We start from the raw sequence: 17,843 nt of genomic DNA, 5'->3' as shown, positions 1-17,843 counted from the left end.
TTCCAAGTCAATGTTTCACTTAATATTTGAAACAACAGAATTATAGACAAGGTGAGAGACTGGAGCAGCAGTTTTGTAATATCCTCTTTCAGACCTCGCTGACAAATACCAGTGTTTTCCACTGTTATTGAATTTTATTGATACAAAATTGCTTCATCGTACAAAGAACATAAGGGGAAATTTTAACTGGGAGCAGGATTTGAGTGGGTGGGGGTCTGGAGAGCACTAAACATGCCCAATGTCAACAGCGTGAGGCCCGGGTGATTTGAATGCCCTGCATGCCACCGGTCAACTGACCGCTCAAAAAGGATGGAAAGCAGCAGCTGGCATGGGGCAGGAGTGGAAGTTCAAGTGACAAGAGGCCACAGCCGGCACCAAAGGATGACTCGCCATCAAGAAGGTATGAGGAGGGACTTTCAGAAGATTCTTGTGGGATGGAAAGGGGGTAAGGCTGGAGCAGGGAAGGCTAAAACTTTCCTTGTGGAGCCCAGCCTCTGGGCCCCATAAAGAATTTTTTTTAAAACGTACTTTAATTGGCCCTAGATCTTGTTCTCACTGTCTTCAGCCAGAGTTAAAATTGCAGTCAGGGCCTGATGATGTCATTGGACCCCGATCTGCATGTTTAAAGAATGATCCTGCTAGCTTCAGGCAGGTGTCTTTGTCCCTGCTCAGGAATGAAGATTAACTTCAGGATCGGCACGAAGCAGGCAGGAAATTGGTGGGTAAGTCACAAGAGGCATTTTAACTGCCCACCCACCAGATTCCTGCCGGGCAGGTAGGGTTAAAATCACTCCCAAAACATTTACTCTAGTTTTTTTTATTTGTTCATGGGATGTGGTCGTCACTGGCGAGGCCGGCATTTATTGCCCATCCCTAATTGCCCTTGAGAAGGTGGTGGTGAGCCGCCTTCTTGAACCGCTGCAGTCCGTGTGGTGAAGGTTCTCCCACAGTGCTGTTAGAAAGGGAGTTCCAGGATTTTGACCCACCGACAACGAAGGAACGGCGATATATTTCCAAGTCGGGATGGTGTGTGACTTAGATGGGAATGTGCAGGTGGTGTTGTTCCCATGTACCTGCTGCTCTTGTCCTTCTAGGTGGTAGAGGTAGCGGGTTTGGGAGGTGCTGTCGAAGAAGCCTTGGTGAGTTGCTGCAGTGCATCCTGTGGATGGTACACACTGCAGCCACAGTGCGCCGTTAGTGAAGGGAGTGAATGTTTAGGGTGGTGGATGGGGTGCCAGTCAAGCAGGCTGCTTTGTCCTGGATGGTGTCGAGCTTCTTGAGTGTTGTTGGAGCTGCACTCATCCAGGCATGATTTAAATGTTATATTAGTTTTATAGGACATCCGAATAAAATCAATGCTCCTTTTGTTAATTATTATTCATTCTTGGGATGTGGGCATCACTGGCAAATCCAGCTTTTATTGCCCTTGTTGCAGGTTTCCTTCTCTAAAGGACATTAGTTAACCAGTGGACAATCCGACAACTTTATGGTTCCTTTTACTGGTACCAGCTTTTTATTTCCAGACCTTTTAAACTGAATTTAAATTCTCTATGTGTCATGGTGGGATATGCCACACGTTATATTAGTTTTAATTTTAATTATATCAGATTCTTGACATTTTTGTTATAGGTTAGCCAAACCAATCAAAACTCACATTCTAACTGGATTATTAGTCTGGATTACTGATCCAATAACATAACCACTACACTACCATACCCAACACGCCTATTAAAATGCACATGTTATATAATCCATTATACATACAATTTTAATAAGTGAGAACACATTAGAAGTAAAGCATACAACTTGATAACAATCCAAGAAACAGGCAACTACTGTCTGATTGCATTTTTGCCCAATTTTTCAACTTCATGGATGTAGAGACTTGCTTGTTTAAAAAAATTAATTCATGCAAGTGCAGAGCTAACCATTTCAGCTTCCAGATTGTGATCAGCATATTTTCCAGGAAACTTTCAGATGTGGTTAGAATTAATTTGAGTTATATCAGATTCTTGACATTTTTGTTGTAGGTTAGCCAAACCAATCAAAATATAACAAATGACAGATGAGATTTAAGTCTCCCAGGGTCTACAGACCCCAATGGGTGTAATTTGCTCTTAGTGCACTAAGTGAGAGTTAATCTTTCTCTCTTTTTTTGAGAAAAGTTTACTTGGAGCACTTTTTTTGAAGGCTGGGTGCATTATAATTGACCCACACTGAGCAGCTAATCTCAACAAACCTGCAGCACTGCTGCTGAATCACCAGTTAGCCATTCTAATAAACATTAATCCAGCAGTGGAGTATGCAAATAGAGGTGCTGATGGAGGGAGTAAAGAATCAACAGGACCACTTCATAGATGGGCACTGTTAATCATAATGGATGGTGTGAGGAAGTGGCAAACTGTCCTTCAAGAGTCAAAGAACTACCCAAGACAAAACATAAGATCCAGTAGGCATGGTAGGTAAATGTGGTATCAGCCCACTACATTTGGAAAAATGTACAGAAGAGCTTTTCTGACCTGAAGAAATGTGCCACGGTAAGCAATAAGGATCATAGTCAGTTACCTCATCCTGCTATTTAAAGCTTGACTGCCAATCAGCTTACATTCCCATACTTTTTTGGTATGAGTGCTGATTCTCTGACAGTAATAGAGATGGCTAGTCAGAAATTTTGCAAGTGTCTGCCATGTTTTCCTGAATAGATTCATAGAAGAAAATTGTTAATCCAAATTTATCCAGTAACTTGTTGCAAGTGAAGCATAATTGTGAGATAATGAGGGTGTTGATAAGTATTACAGCAGGCTACAAAAGTCAGAATGCTTAATAGCAGTTGAGAAAGATTCTTTACGAACTATCCTTATGCTATGATGTAGAGATGCCAGTGATGGACTGGGGTTGACAAATGTAAGGAATCTTACAACACCAGGTTATAGTCCAACTGTTCTATTTGAAAATTACAAGCTTTCGGAGGCTTTCTCCTTCGTCAGGTGAGCATGGGATTCGGATTCCATGGAAGGTTGCCGCATTTATAGTCAGAGAACAATACCTGGTGATTACAGATAATCTTTCCAACTGCCCGTTGTCAAGGCAATCAAAGTGTTCAGACAGAGAGATGTTACCTACAGGACCACCGAATACACAACAGGCCAGAACAAAAGACAGACACAGAGAGAGAGAGAGAAACATCCGAAAGGAAGAGAAAGACAGAGAATGACCCGTTGTATTAAAAACAGATAACTTTTTTTCGCTGGTGGGGTTACGTGTAGTGTGACATGAACCCAAGATCCCGGTTGAGGCTGTCCTCATGGGTGCGGAACTTGGCTATCAATTTCTGCTCGACAATTTTGCGTTGTTGTGTGTCTCGAAGGCCACCTTGGAGAACGCTTACCCGAAGATCGGTGGCTGAATGTCCTTGACTGCTGAAATGTTCCCCGACTGGGAGGGAACCCTCCTGTCTGGCGACTGTTGCGCGGTGTCCGTTCATCCGTTGTCGCAGTGTCTGCATGGTCTCGCCAATGTACCATGCTCCGGGGCATCCTTTCCTGCAACGTATGAGGTAGACAACGTTGGCCGAGTCACAGGAGTATGAACCATGCACCTGGTGGGTGGTGTCCTCTCGTGTGATGGTGGTATCTGTGTCGATGATCTGGCATGTCTTGCAGAGGTTGCCGTGGCAGGGTTGTGTGGTGTCGTGGACGCTGTTCTCCTGAAAGCTGAGTAATTTGCTGTGAACGATGGTCTGTTTGAGGTTGGGTGGCTGTTTAAAGGCGAGTAGTGGAAGTGTGGGGTTGGCCTTAGCGAGGTGTTCGTCATCATTAATGACATGTTGAAGGCTGCGGAGAACATGGCGTAGTTTCTCCACGCCGGGGAAGTACTGGACGACGAAGGGTACTCTGTTGGTTGCGTCCCGTGTTAGTCTTCTGAGGAGGTCTATGCGATTTTTCGCTGTGGCCCATCAGAACTGTCGATCGACGAGTCAAGCGTCATATCCCGTTCTTACGAGGGCGTCTTTCAGCGTCTGTGGGTGTCCATCGCGTACCTCCTCGTCTGAGCAGATCCTGTGTATTCGCAGGGCCTGTCCATAGGGGATGGCCTCTTTGACGTGGTTAGGGTGGGAGCTGGAAAAGTGGAGCATCGTGAGGTTGTCCGTGGGCTTGCGGTAGAGTGAGGTGCTGAGGTGCCCGTCTTTGATGGAGATTCGTGTGTCCAAGAAAGAAACCGATTCTGAGGAGTAGTCCATGGTGAGCTTGATGGTGGGATGGAATTTGTTGATGTTATCGTGTAGTCTCTTCAGTGATTCTTCGCCATGGGTCCATAGGAAGAAAATGTCGTCGATGTATCTGGTGTATAGCGTTAGTTGGAGATCCTGTGCAGTGAAGAAGTCGTGCTCGAACTTGTGCATGAAAATGTTGGCGTATTGGGGTGCGAATTTGGTCCCTATGGCTGTTCCGTGTGTTTGGGTAAAGAACTGGTTGTCGAAGGTGAAGACATTGTGATCCAGGATGAAGCGGATGAGTTGTAGGATGGCGTCTGGAGATTGGCTGTTGTTGGTGTTGAGTACTGATGCTGTTGCAGTGATGCCGTCATCGTGGGGGATACTGGTGTATAGTGTCGAGACGTCCATCGTGGTGAGAAGTGTTCCTGGTTCAACTGGTCCGTGGGTGCTGAGTTTTTGTAGGAAGTCTGTAGTGTCGCGACAGAAGCTGGGGGTTCCCTGTACGATGGATTTCAGGATGCCCTCGACGTATCCAGAGAGGTTCTCACACAGGGTTCTGTTGCCTGATACGATAGGACGTCCGGGTGTGTTGGCTTTGTGTATCTTAGGGAGGCAGTAGAAGTCTCCCACGGAGGGAAATCGAAGTTCTCAGCTGAGGGCTCAATTTCTGCCCCACCACCAAAATGGACCCCATTGGTCTCGCGGTGGACACAGAGGAATTCATCAGGAGAATGAGGGTCCGGGAATTCTTCCACAAATCCCAAGATTTCAGCAGCGAACCCAATGAGACAATCAACGATCGGGAACAGCAGACAGAGGGATCCGCGGTACAGCAACCGAAGAGGAAAGAGTCAAACTGGACTCCTCCGGAGGGTCGCTGCCCTAAGCTTGACATGTATGCTCAAGCTGTCAGGAAATGCGTCAATGCTAGATTCACCAGCCGCACTCACAAGACAGTCCAGAACGTCACCCGAGCACAACGCAACGCCATCAACGCTGTCAAGACCAACCGCAACATCATCATCAAACCAGCGGACAAAGGAGGAGCCATCGTCATACAGAACAGAACGGACTATTGCAAAGAAGCATACTGACAACTGGACAACCAGGAACACTACAGACGGTTACCCGTAGATCCGACCAAGGAACACACCCACCAGCTCAACAAACTGATCAAGACCTTCGATCCAGACCTTCAAAGCATCCTACGCGCTCTCATCCCACGTACTCCCCGCGTGGGAGACTTCTACTGCCTCCCTAAGATACACAAAGCCAACACACCCGGACGTCCTATCGTATCAGGCAACGGAACCCTGTGTGAGAACCTCTCTGGATACGTCGAGGGCATCCTGAAACCCATCGTACAGGGAACCCCCAGCTTCTGTCGCGACACTACAGACTTCCTACAAAAACTCAGCACCCACGGACCAGTTGAACCAGGAACACTTCTCACCACGATGGACGTCTCGACACTATACACCAGTATCCCCCACGATGATGGCATTGCTGCAACAGCCTCAGTACTCAACACCAACAACAGCCAATCTCCAGACGCCATCCTACAACTCATCTGCTTCATCCTGGATCACAATGTCTTCACCTTCGACAACCAGTTCTTTACCCAAACACACGGAACAGCCATGGGGACCAAATTCGCACCCCAATACGCCAACATTTTCATGCACAAGTTCAAGCACGACTTCTTCACTGCACAGGACCTCCAACCAACGCTATACACCAGATACATCGACGACATTTTCTTCCTATGGACCCATGGCGAAGAATCATTGAAGAGACCACACGATAACATCAACAAATTCCATCCCACCATCAAGCTCACCATGGACTACTCCTCAGAATCGGTTTCTTTCTTGGACACACGAATCTCCATCAAAGACGGGCACCTCAGCACCTCACTCTACCGCAAGCCCACGGACAACCTCACGATGCTCCACTTTTCCAGCTCCCACCCTAACCACATCAAAGAGGCCATCCCCTATGGACAGGCCCTGCGAATACACAGGATCTGCTCAGACGAGGAGGAACGCGATGGACAGCTACAGACGCTGAAAGACGCCCTCGTAAGAACGGGATATGACGCTCGACTCGTCGATCGACAGTTCCGATGGGCCACAGCGAAAAATCGCATAGACCTCCTCAGAAGACTTACACGGGACGCAACCAACAGAGTACCCTTCGTCGTCCAGTACTTCCCCGGAGCGGAGAAACTACGCCATGTTCTCCGCAGCCTTCAACATGTCATCGATGACGACGAACACCTCGCTAAGGCCATCCCCACACCTCCACTACTCGTCTTCAAACAGCCACCCAACCTCAAACAGACCATCGTTCACAGCAAATTACTCAGCTTTCAGGAGAACAGCGTCCACGACACCACACAACCCTGCCACGGCAACCTCTGCAAGACATGCCAGATCATCGACACAGATACCACCATCACACGAGAGGACACCACCCACCAAGTACATGGTTCATACTCCTGTGACTCGGCCAACGTTGTCTACCTCATACGTTGCAGGAAAGGATGCCCCGGAGCATGGTACATTGGCGAGACCATGCAGACACTGCGACAATGGATGAACGGACACCGCGCAACAGTCGCCAGACAGGAGAGTTCCCTCCCAGTCGGGGAACACTTCAGCAGTCAAGGACATTCAGCCACCGTTCTCCAAGGCAGCCTTCGAGACACACGACAACGCAAAATCGTCGAGCAGAAATTGATAGCCAAGTTCCGCACCCATGAGGACGGCCTCAACCGGGATCTTGGGTTCATGTCACATTACACGTAACCCCACCAGCGAAAAAAAGTTATCTGTTTTTAATACAACGGTTCACTCTCTGTCTTTCTCTTCCTTTCGGATGTTTCTCTCTCTCTCTCTCTCTCTCTCTCTCAGTCTTTTGTTCTGGCCGTTTGTGTATTCGGTGGTCCTGTTGGTAACATCTCTCTGTCTGAACACTTTGATTGCCTTGACAACGGGCAGTTGGAAAGATTATCTGTAATCACCATGTATTGTTCTCTGACTATAAATGCGGCAACCTTCCATGGAATCCGAATCCCATGCTCACCTGATGAAGGAGAAAGCCTCCGAAAGTTTGTGATTTTCAAATAGAACAGTTGGACTATAACCTGGTGTTGTAAGATTCCTTACATTTATCCTTATGCTGAGGTATCTTCAGCTTGCAACATATTTCACACTTTATAGTACCCGGTCTACCAGTATAAATGCTGTTGTGCTTCTCCCTGCAAAATTACACATCAAGCAAATCATACTCAGAAAAGCTCTTCTGTACATTCTTCCTGTAGAAGAAAATGATCTTCAACGGGTGTAACTGGGGACAGCACACACGAAATAAAACCCCTTACCCATCACAAGGAAGTAATTACGGAGATCACAGGCAAACAGACTACAGAGTCTGGAGGATACTGAAGTTTGTGGAGACAGCAATGCCTTTTGCTTGTACGAAATTAATCACATACATTCATTGTGGCAATGATTTACACTTTGATTGGGTTAAAAGCAATGCGTGCGCTCTTCAACAAAACATGGCTCGTACTGTCATTGCATGAATAACATCCATAACAATGCCAATGTGTTCATCCTGAGCTATCTTTGCTTTTACAGAGCAGCTTCAAGTCCAAGAGGGAGAAACTGTTAGGACAGTCATTCACTGCACAACACTCTGCAACATCTAGATTACTTGAAGCAGATGCTAGCCCAGACATACACCTCAGAGAGTCTTAGTGAGCTTGAGGTGACAACATAAAGTGAGACATAAGAAAATAACAGCACAAAAGAGGGTCTCTCAGCCGACAGTACCAGTTTCACACCTTTTGGATTTCCCGCTGGGAATGATGGATGACGTTCAGTACATCCGCCCGTTTATGGCAGGTGAATTGAAATGATATTCAAACTATAAAAATGTCATCCAACAAATTTTTTTCGTCATTTGACTCATAACAATGCTGGACTCCAGTGACACCTGATCGTCTCTAGAGTCCAATAGTTCAATAGAGTCAGGGATAGTTCCCTTAGACTGGAAGCTAGCTCATGCAGTTCCTATTTTCAAAAAAGGGGACAAATCAGAGCCAGGGAACTACAGGCCTATCACTCAGACATCCATTATTGGGAAGATGCAAGAAGGGATCATAAGCGATACCCTTTATGATCACTGGGAAAGGGAAGGGGCCATTAGAAATTCACAACATGGCTTCTGAAAAAATAGGACCAGCCTAACAAATTTTTTTAGAGTTTTTCGAGCAAGTCACGGGGGTAGTGGATGAGGGAAATCTGGTAGACATTGTCCACCTGGACTTTCAGAAAGCCTTTGATAAGGTACCTCACACTAGGGTTATTTCACAAGATAGAATCCTGTGGTATCAGTAGAAATTTGAAACACTGGATAAGGAATTGGTTCCAATCCTGCCACCAAAAAGTTGTGTGTAACGGATGTGCTTCAGATTGGAGACATGTTACTAGTGGTTTCCCCAGGGATCGATCCTAGGCCTGCTACTCTTCACGGTCTTTATTAATGACCTGGACAGTGGTGTTGGGAGTATAGTAAGTAAGTTTGCAGATGACACTAAAATCTGTGCAAGGGTTAAGATAGTAGAGGAGTGCAATCAAATCCAAAAAGATTTAGATGTGCTAGGGGTGTGGGCCACACATTGGCAAATGGCATTTAATTTAGATAAATGTAGTGTCATGCATGTTGGTAGGGCCAACACAGAATACACGTATCATTTGCAGGGAACAATACTGAAAGAGGTTGAGAGAGAAAAAGATCTAGGTGTTAATGTGTACAGATCACTGAAGGTTCATGACCAATGTAGGGAAACTAGCTAAAGCTAACGGTATTGGGTCATGTTAATAGAACCAATCAGTATAAATCAAAGGACATCATTTTGACACTATACAGGTCACTGGTCAGACAGCATCTAGAGTACTGTGCCTAGTTTTGGTACCCCTACATGGTGGATGATATAGTAGCCTTGGAAAAGGGGGGAGGGAAGAAGTGTTCAGTCATGATACTCCAGCCATCATGGTGCGGAGCAGGCTTGATGGACCAGCTGGTCTTTTCCTGTCTGTCAATTTTGTTTGTTCATATGATGGTGGAAGTAGGATTTAAATTTTTGAATCCAGAAACAATGTGATTGAGGGCACAGGCCAGAATCAAAATTTTAAAAAAATATTCCAAGTCTTACCAGCAATTTGGTGGCTGCCGGCAATGCTATGCTGCAGTTAGCCTCCAAAACTTGCTGCAACAAAACACCATCCTTACCACTGGTTGACTCTAATCTGCATAGAAAATTAAACCTTCAAGGGTGTTGTTATCGAGTGCTATTTTTTGAATGTATGTAAAATGGTCTTAGATCATTATCGGCATCCTGGTATTGGTCACTAATCTGTCCCAGACAATACTCCAGGGATGAGCGCCTGTAAGGAGTTACCCTGCTTTCACTATTGTGCCTGCCTGCATATATGGCTGAGATAATGAACTCAGTAAAATAGTGCCTGGAATATGTTTCCTTCCATCCTGTGGCACTGTCCACTATGTGTTTCAACACACAGCATCGTCACACTGCATCATGGCAAATATAATTCTTTTCCTTCCAATTTCCCCTCCTTCGTGTCCTGAGGTAATGACTTACGCTGAGCACTGGTTTACGGAGAGTGGCCATTCTTCATGTGGAAGCTTTGACAGTGAGTGTCGGAGGGTTATTTTTCAATAGAGGTATTGGAAATTAATCAGGAGTGGAAATCTGTGGCATACTGTTTGTCTTTCACTCGCCAAGGACGTTGAGGATAATTGTGCCTCCAGTCACCACCCTGTTGTCTCAGCACTGACAAGGGCACAAACTCAGTCTGTATGACTCAACATCACATCACATAGCCCATGAACCATCAAGGGAGCTAGTGTAGGTCGATATTTGCCTAATGCCACTATTAGGTGCCTGCGCTGTTGTTTTACAAGAGGTCTTGTTTTAAAAAACATATATTCATAAAATGCTTTATTTTTCATAATTTTTATTTATGAGGTATTTTCTGTTTTTTAATTTCTTTAGTTTGATCCCTGATTAGAGAAATCCTAAACTAGGCAAAGGTGGGAGGAATTCCTCCCTGTGTGGCAATGTATAAAATTACAAAAAGTTGATCAGCTTCAAAAAAGTTGACACAGACCCCATAAACTAACATTGTCAGGCTCAATTCAACTTAGGACTCATCTCCTCCTGCCTCAATTCAACTTGGCACTCATCTTCCACCTTCCCCCATTCCCTGGTATTCTCCTCTTCCAAACAAGGCCAAGCTTGTTTTGTTCTCTTCTCCAAGCCCTACTTTCAATGTATCACTCTTCTTCTCCCCTAGTTCAAGCTGGTACGCTCCCCCATACCAATTCATATGGGTGCTGTTTGCCCCCCTCAGTTCAAACTATCATTATTCCCCTCCTCAAGTTCATGTCAGCACTCTTCGCACCCATCTCCCCTTAACGTGGGCTCTCTCCCCACTCCCAATCCATTAATGCTGTCACTGTCCTTCCCCACCCCTAATTATCGTTTCCAGCTTCTCTTTTCTTGCGCCACCCCCCTCCCCAAAAGAACTATTCCCTGCTTCTGTCCCCGTTATTTCTGCTATAGTGTTCAGTATTCAGGAGCAAAAATTCTTTCAAGCAGCAGGTTTCAGTTAGTAGTGATAGTGAGGGAAAGGGAAGCGGTGGGGGAGGGGGGAATAGCTAACTATAAAGGGAAAAGGGAAGGAAGAAATGGATGGTAATGCAGGTAAGAGGGAAGAGGAAAATGAATGATAATGGAAAGAGGGAAGGGAGCAATGAATCGGAGAGAGAAAGGAGGTTGAAAGTGAGAGCTTTACTTTGGGAAGGGATGAAGAGAGAATTTGAGAACTGTGCTTTGGGCTGGGGGAAGAAGGTGAGTACCAGGATTGACTAAGGAATTAGGGATTATGTGCTCAGGTCCTAGAGTGGAGCATAAACCCACAACCTTCTGATTCTGATATGAGAGTGCTATCAACTATTATAGAGGTTGGAAAATATGTTGTTGCCAATTGAGTGATATGAATTATGTTAATACTGGTGACACATACTCATCAGCGGAAAAATTATGGATGGGTTATGGTCAGCTCACGAGTCATACATATTGCAATATGACTTTTATTTCTACTGGTATTTCTTGCCACAATAGGAAATTGTCAGACAGCTGCAGCAAGAGTTGTTTTGTGGTCAAGGTCGAAGATATGTTGTTGGTTGGGTTGATCTTTAATGACCTTTATCCAATATAATTGTGCAAATTCTTCAAATTGTCACTGATACAAAGAGGAAATTTGTTTAATTCTTTAGCACTGTGTGTGACCTCTTATCTTAATGCACAAGGAAAATAACAGATCCCGATTTAAAATAAAATAGGGAAGCATAGTTTTCCTTTAGATTAGTTTGTTCTGGCTTTGTAATTACTGTCTGTAACTACATCTCTGTAGTCATTCTCTGTAGCAGCGAACAGGAATAGTCTAGAAAAGTCTTCACCACAATTAGTCATGTTTTAATGCTTAACAGCACAGGGATTTTTAAGACAAGATGAGACCAAAAAACCCATATAAGTGATTGACGTGCTTGCTTTTGTGAACTTCCCTAGTGGCTCTTTTGATAAGTGCACCGCCAACATGAAACTGATCTTCCTGCACCACTTGGGCTAGCACCACTGTCATCTCTCATTGACATGGCTAAATCCCAAAGGATATTTAGTAGTGATTGCCAAACCTTTCTTTACTATCTCCCCTCCCTCTCAGTCTCACTTATGACTCTTTTGAATGTTACTTTTTCACTTTCCATCTTCCTACAATCTTTGGGCTTTGAAAACTCAAGCTGGATGTCACCAAGTCACTACTTAATGATTTACCTCATCTCTTTTTCTCTATTCAAACTTTCATTACAAACACAGGAGTGTACGGGCAGTGGTTAAAGTGAAATTCAAGAAGGAATTCTCAACCCTCTCTCCACAATTCTGCAAAATCTTTGACTTTGCCCTGCGCCCTTTTGCAAGGCCAGCTCACAACGATTTTGACTTTAGCATTCATTCTTAAAAAATAGAGAGTTTGAGTAAATTTCCTATGTGGAGAGGCAACAGGAAAAACTATATGGAGTAAATGCAGTTTGGAGATAATGCAGAAGGCCTAATTAATACTCAGTGAGTTTTAGGATTAGTATGCTTTGGCTGTTTGCTGTTCCTTTCGAAGTGATAAATAAAGCCTACTTCCTTTCAATTGGTGCCTTATCCTTCTCATTGTAGCCCTTTGAAATTAACAGCTGACCGATGAAGAACATTTAAGCCTGTAGGTGATACTGGTAAAAGAAGGAAATATAAATTGAACATAAGGCAACATGAGCCATTATTGTCCAGCGCACGCGATACTTGTTGCTGTTCGCCTGACTGACAACACCTCTAGCTATGCAGCTGCACCAATCTGGAATTTACACTGCTCCAGCTTATCCATGTCTACCACATACTCTGTGCCTTTCCAAAGATTTCAGCCACACACTTTAAAAACTTCTCAACTTTCAAAACATTTTGATAAAACTAAAATATAAAACTAAAAACTACTGGTACCTCCACCCAACATTTGGATTAACAATAAGAAATACTACTACTAATAGTACAACAACATGCAAGGAGGAGAGGGAGGTGGAGAGATTAGGGAGTAAATCCAGAGTATAGAGTCTAGGCTGCTGAAAGGGTTATAGCACTATAGCAGGTTACAGTGACAGGGAGGGGTGAGACCATGGAGGTATTTAAACACAAGGATGAGAATTTAAATTTGAGGCACTGGGAATTGGGAACTCCAGAGGTATGGTGCAGGGGCGAGAAAGAGAAGATATTGCAGGAGATGCTCTGGCTACGATCAGATAGGTAGAAGTGGAACCAACTGAGGGCAATCCTACTGAGAAGGGACTTTGGAATAGAATGGTAGAGTCGACCATGTCAAAGGCTGCAGAGAGGTTGTGGAGGTCAGAGGTATAATATACCATGGTCACCACAGAGAATGTAATTTCTGACCTTGGTTAGAGCCATTTCACTCTCTCAGAGGGGCAGAAACTTGGTTGGAATAATTCAAACCGAGTTGCTGGAGAGATAGTCTAAGCTGCTATGATTCTAGACTTGGGTAAGGCCAACTTCAATGGGATGAGACAGAGACTGTCCACAGTAAACTGGGCAAATTTGTTAATTGGTAAAACGAGTGATGATCAGTGGGAAATGTTTAAAGAAACATTTAACGTGATACAAAATCGGTTTATACCCCTGAGGGGCAAGAACTCTATTTGCCAAAAAAAAAGCCATGGACAACTAAAGAGGTAAGGGACAGTATAAGACATAAGGAAAAGGCATACAAAAAGGCAAAAAATGGCACAGATCCTGACGAATGGGAAAGATACAAAGATCAACAAAGGGTCACAAAACAGATAGAGCTACAAAAAGAGAGTATGAAAAGAAACTTGCAAGGGATATCAAAACCAATACGAAGAACTTTTATAGTTATATTAGGAAAAAGAGGGTGGTCAGGAGCAGTGTTGGCCCCTTAAAAACTGAAAGTGGGGATATTGTCATTGACAATGGGGAAATGGCGGACATGTTGAATAATTACTTTGCGTCAGTATTTACAGTAGAAAAAGAGGATAGCATGCCGGAAATCCCAAGGAAACTAATATTGAATCGGGGACTGGGACTCAATAAAATTAACATACGTAAAACAACAGTAATAAAGTAAATAATAGCACTAAAGAGTGACAAATCCCCTGGACCAGATGGTTTCCATCCCAGGGTTTTAAAGGAAGTAGGTGAGCACATTGCAGATGCCCTAACTATAATCTTTCAAAGTTCTCTAGATTCAGGAACTGTCCCTCTAGATTGGAAAATTGCACATCACTCTGCTTTTTAAGAAAGGAGAGCAAGGGAAACAGAGAATTATAGACCAGTTAGCATAACATCTGTTGTGAAGAAAATGCTGGAGTCTATAATTAAGGATAGGGTGACTGAACACCTCGAGAATTTTCAGTTAATCAGAGAGAGCCAGCATGGATTTGTGAAAGGTAGGTCGTGCCTGACAAACCTGATTGAATTTTTTGAAGAGGTGACTAAAGTAGTGAACATGGGAATGTCAATGGATGTTATTTATATGGACTTCCAGAAGGCATTTGATAAAGTCCCACATAAGAGACTGTTATCTAAGATAGAAGCCCATGGAATTGAGGGAAAAGTATGGCTGAGTGAAAGGCGACAGAGAGTAGGGATAATGGGTAGGTATTCACATTGGCAGGATGTGACTAGTGGAGTCCCGCAGGGATCTGTCTTGGGGCCTCAGTTATTCACAATATTTATTAACGACTTAGATGAAGGCATAGAAAGTCTCATATCTAAGTTTGCCAATGACACAAAGATTGGTGGCATTGTAAGCAGCTTGGATGAAAACATAAAATTTCAAAGGGATATTGATAGATTAGGTGAATGGGCAAAACTGTGGCAAATGGAATTCAATGTAGACAAATGTGAGGTCATCCACTTTGGATAAAAAAGGGTAGAACAGGGTACTTTCTAAATGGAAAAAAGTTAAAAACAGTGGATGTCCAAAGGGACATAGATCATTGAAGTGTCATGAACAGGTGCAGAAAATAATCAATAAGGCTAATGGAATGCTGGTTTTTATATCTAGAGGACTGGAGTACAAGGGGGCAGAAGTTATGCTGCAGCTATACAAAACCGTGGTTAGACCGCACCTGGAGTACTGTGAGCAGTTCTGGGCACCGTACCTTCGGAAGGACCTATTGGCCTTGGAGGGAGTGCAGCGTAGGTTTACTAGAATGATACCCGAACTTCAAGGGTTAAGTTATGAGGAGAGATTACACAAATTGGGGTTGTATTCTCTAGAGTTTAGAAGGTTAAAGGGTGATCTGATCAAAGTTATAAGATATTAAGGGGATCAGATAGGGTGGATAGAGAGAAACCATTTCCGCTGGTTGGGGATTCTAGGACTAGGGGGCACAGTCTAAAAAGTAGAGCCAGACCTTTCAGGAGTGAGATTAGAAAACACTTCTACACACAAAGGGTGGTAGAAGTTTGGAACTCTCTTCCGCAAAGGGCAATTGATGCTAGCTCAATTGCTAATTTTAAATCTGAGATAGATAGTTTTTTGGCAACCAAAGGTATTATGGGATATGGGCCAAAGGCAGGTATATGGAGTTAGATCGCAGATCAGCCATGATCTTATCAAATGGCGGTGCGGGCTCGAGGGGCTGAATGGCCTACTCCTGTTCCTATGTTCCTATTTTCCTATGGTCATTGATCTAGGAAGTGACAATACATTCACAGACTTTGAATAAGAAAAGGAGGTAGGAGATGGGGCTGTAGTTTGCAAGGACAGAGAGCTCAAGAGCAGTCTTATGTTGAGGGGGATGATGACGGCAATTTTGCAAGGGAAGGAGGCAGTGCCTGAAGAGATGGAACCATTTACAATGTCAGCTAGCATGGTCAAGAATTTGGTGGTAATGGAATCAAGGGAGCAGGAGGTATGTTTCATGATGAGCTTGGACAGGACAGTGGGGAGATGGGAGAGAAACTAGAGAAAGAGATAGATGGGTTTCAGAGCTATGGCAGAGAGAGTCTGGGGGGAGCTTTAGCTTGGTACTGAAGGGTAGGGCAGGCAGCAGCAGAGGCAGCTGAACAGATGGTCTCTATCTTAGTGACAAATAAGTCCATGAGCTCCACACAATTGTTGTTCGAGGTGAAGGTGAAGGGGGCAGAGATAGTAGTATATGGCGATGATTGGTCGTACAGAAAAGGAACCTTGCATTATCTTTCTGTCTAGGATGAGCCTAGAGTAGTCGACGGTTTTGATAGTGGAGAGTTAAGCCCAGTAGAGCTTGATGTGATCTAGCCAAATCTGGCAATAGATGGCTAAACCAGTTGTGCACCAGGTACATTCCAGTTTGCACCTCTTAGCCTTAAGAGCACTTAGATGGTGGCTGTACCAGAGTAATGACAGTGAAAATTTTCTGGGGATGAGGGTATCTAAGATGGAGGTGAGGGAGTGGTTCAGCAAATCAGCAGCTGCAGAGGTATTGTTGGACCAAAGGCTAGAATGTTTGAGAGTGTGGTTGTAAACAACTTGGGGAGTGTTTTTTCCATGGGTGGAAGCAAAAAGAAGAGTAGAGGATGTGGGTGGTGAGGAATATAAGGAAGTGGTTGGAGAGATGGCCTTATCACTAATTGAGTCCCCAGGAGCAGTGAGGCCACGGACGGTGGGGTGCAGAGGAGAGGCTTAGGTTCATTACACACATTCAAAAGTTCCTAGATTGTGGAGGAGAGAGGGCAAGGAAAGGTTAGATGAAGCCGAAAATCACAGAGAAAGAGGAGTTGCTCAGTGTAGAGGCGGAGAAACGAAAGGAGGGAGAATATTTCATTGAAAGGCTTGAAGGGGTGTGGCATACAGTGAGAATTATAAATGAGAGGTGAGAGGGTTGGAGCTGGATGAGGTTTGAAGGAGGAGAAGGTTCCAAAGGAAAAGATGAGGAGGCTTCAGTAAGGGCCCTCCCACATGGTGGTTGATATAGAGGCCCTGGAAAAGGTTCAGAGGAGGGCCACCAGATTGATACCTAGCTTAAAAGCCCTTAGTTACCACAACAGGGGGCCGGAGCTTTTTACTCTAGCGAAGTGTAGACCAAGGAGATTTGATCAAGGTCTTTTAAATAATTAAATGATTAGATTCGGTCGATTTGGATCAGCTATTTAAGTTGAATAGATTCGGGAGGACCAGGGGTCATAAGCATAAGTTACGTAAACATGGAACTAGGCTAAATGGCAGGAGGTATTTCCTTTCATAGAGAGTCGGCGACCTATGGAACAAGATACCAGTTCGGGCAATGAATGCGGATTCACTGCAAACACCCAAAAGGGAGCTGGATGAGTTCTTGAGTATAACCAATATAACTACAATTAGAAGGTAGATGGAGTATTGGGTGTTGAACATCCCAGTCCCTGGTCTCTTGGAAGTTGTTTGATTACCTTTGGGGGCTGGAGAGGAAATTCCCAGAGTTTTTTTTCCATAAATTGGCTTAGGGTTTTTTCTCTTTTTTTGCCCCCTGAAGAGATTTTGTGGCTGGTTAGTGGAAGAGGGGGGAATCATAGTGTGCACAAGTTGCACCATGATAGTATGGGACAGAATTGATGGACCAGCTATTCCTTTCCTACATTACAACAGTGACTACACTTCAAAAGTACTTCATCGGCTGCAGAGCGCTTTGGGAGATCCTGAGGTGGTGAAAGGTGGTCTATAAATACAAGTTCTTCTTTTCCTTCCTGTCCTTTGTTTTCGTATGTCTGTATGACACCATAACTGATTCCAGTTTTCGGAATCATCTTTTAATTAGTGGCACGTTGTGGTGGGGCTGCTAAGGCTGGCTTCCTCAGTTTGACTACAGGTCTCTCAGTACTCTCCGCTGTTTGGTTCTCAGGGTTGTCTGCAGGTCTCTCCTTCCCTTGATGAGCTTCTTCTGATGTACCTATGCATTATTCTGGGCTCAGGCTCTCTGACACTCACGGATCTTTGCC

This window comes from Heptranchias perlo, chromosome 1 (assembly GCF_035084215.1).
Source record: "Heptranchias perlo isolate sHepPer1 chromosome 1, sHepPer1.hap1, whole genome shotgun sequence".
NCBI classification, from domain to species: Eukaryota; Metazoa; Chordata; class Chondrichthyes; order Hexanchiformes; family Hexanchidae; genus Heptranchias; species Heptranchias perlo.
Note: the sequence above shows the minus strand (reverse complement) of the source record.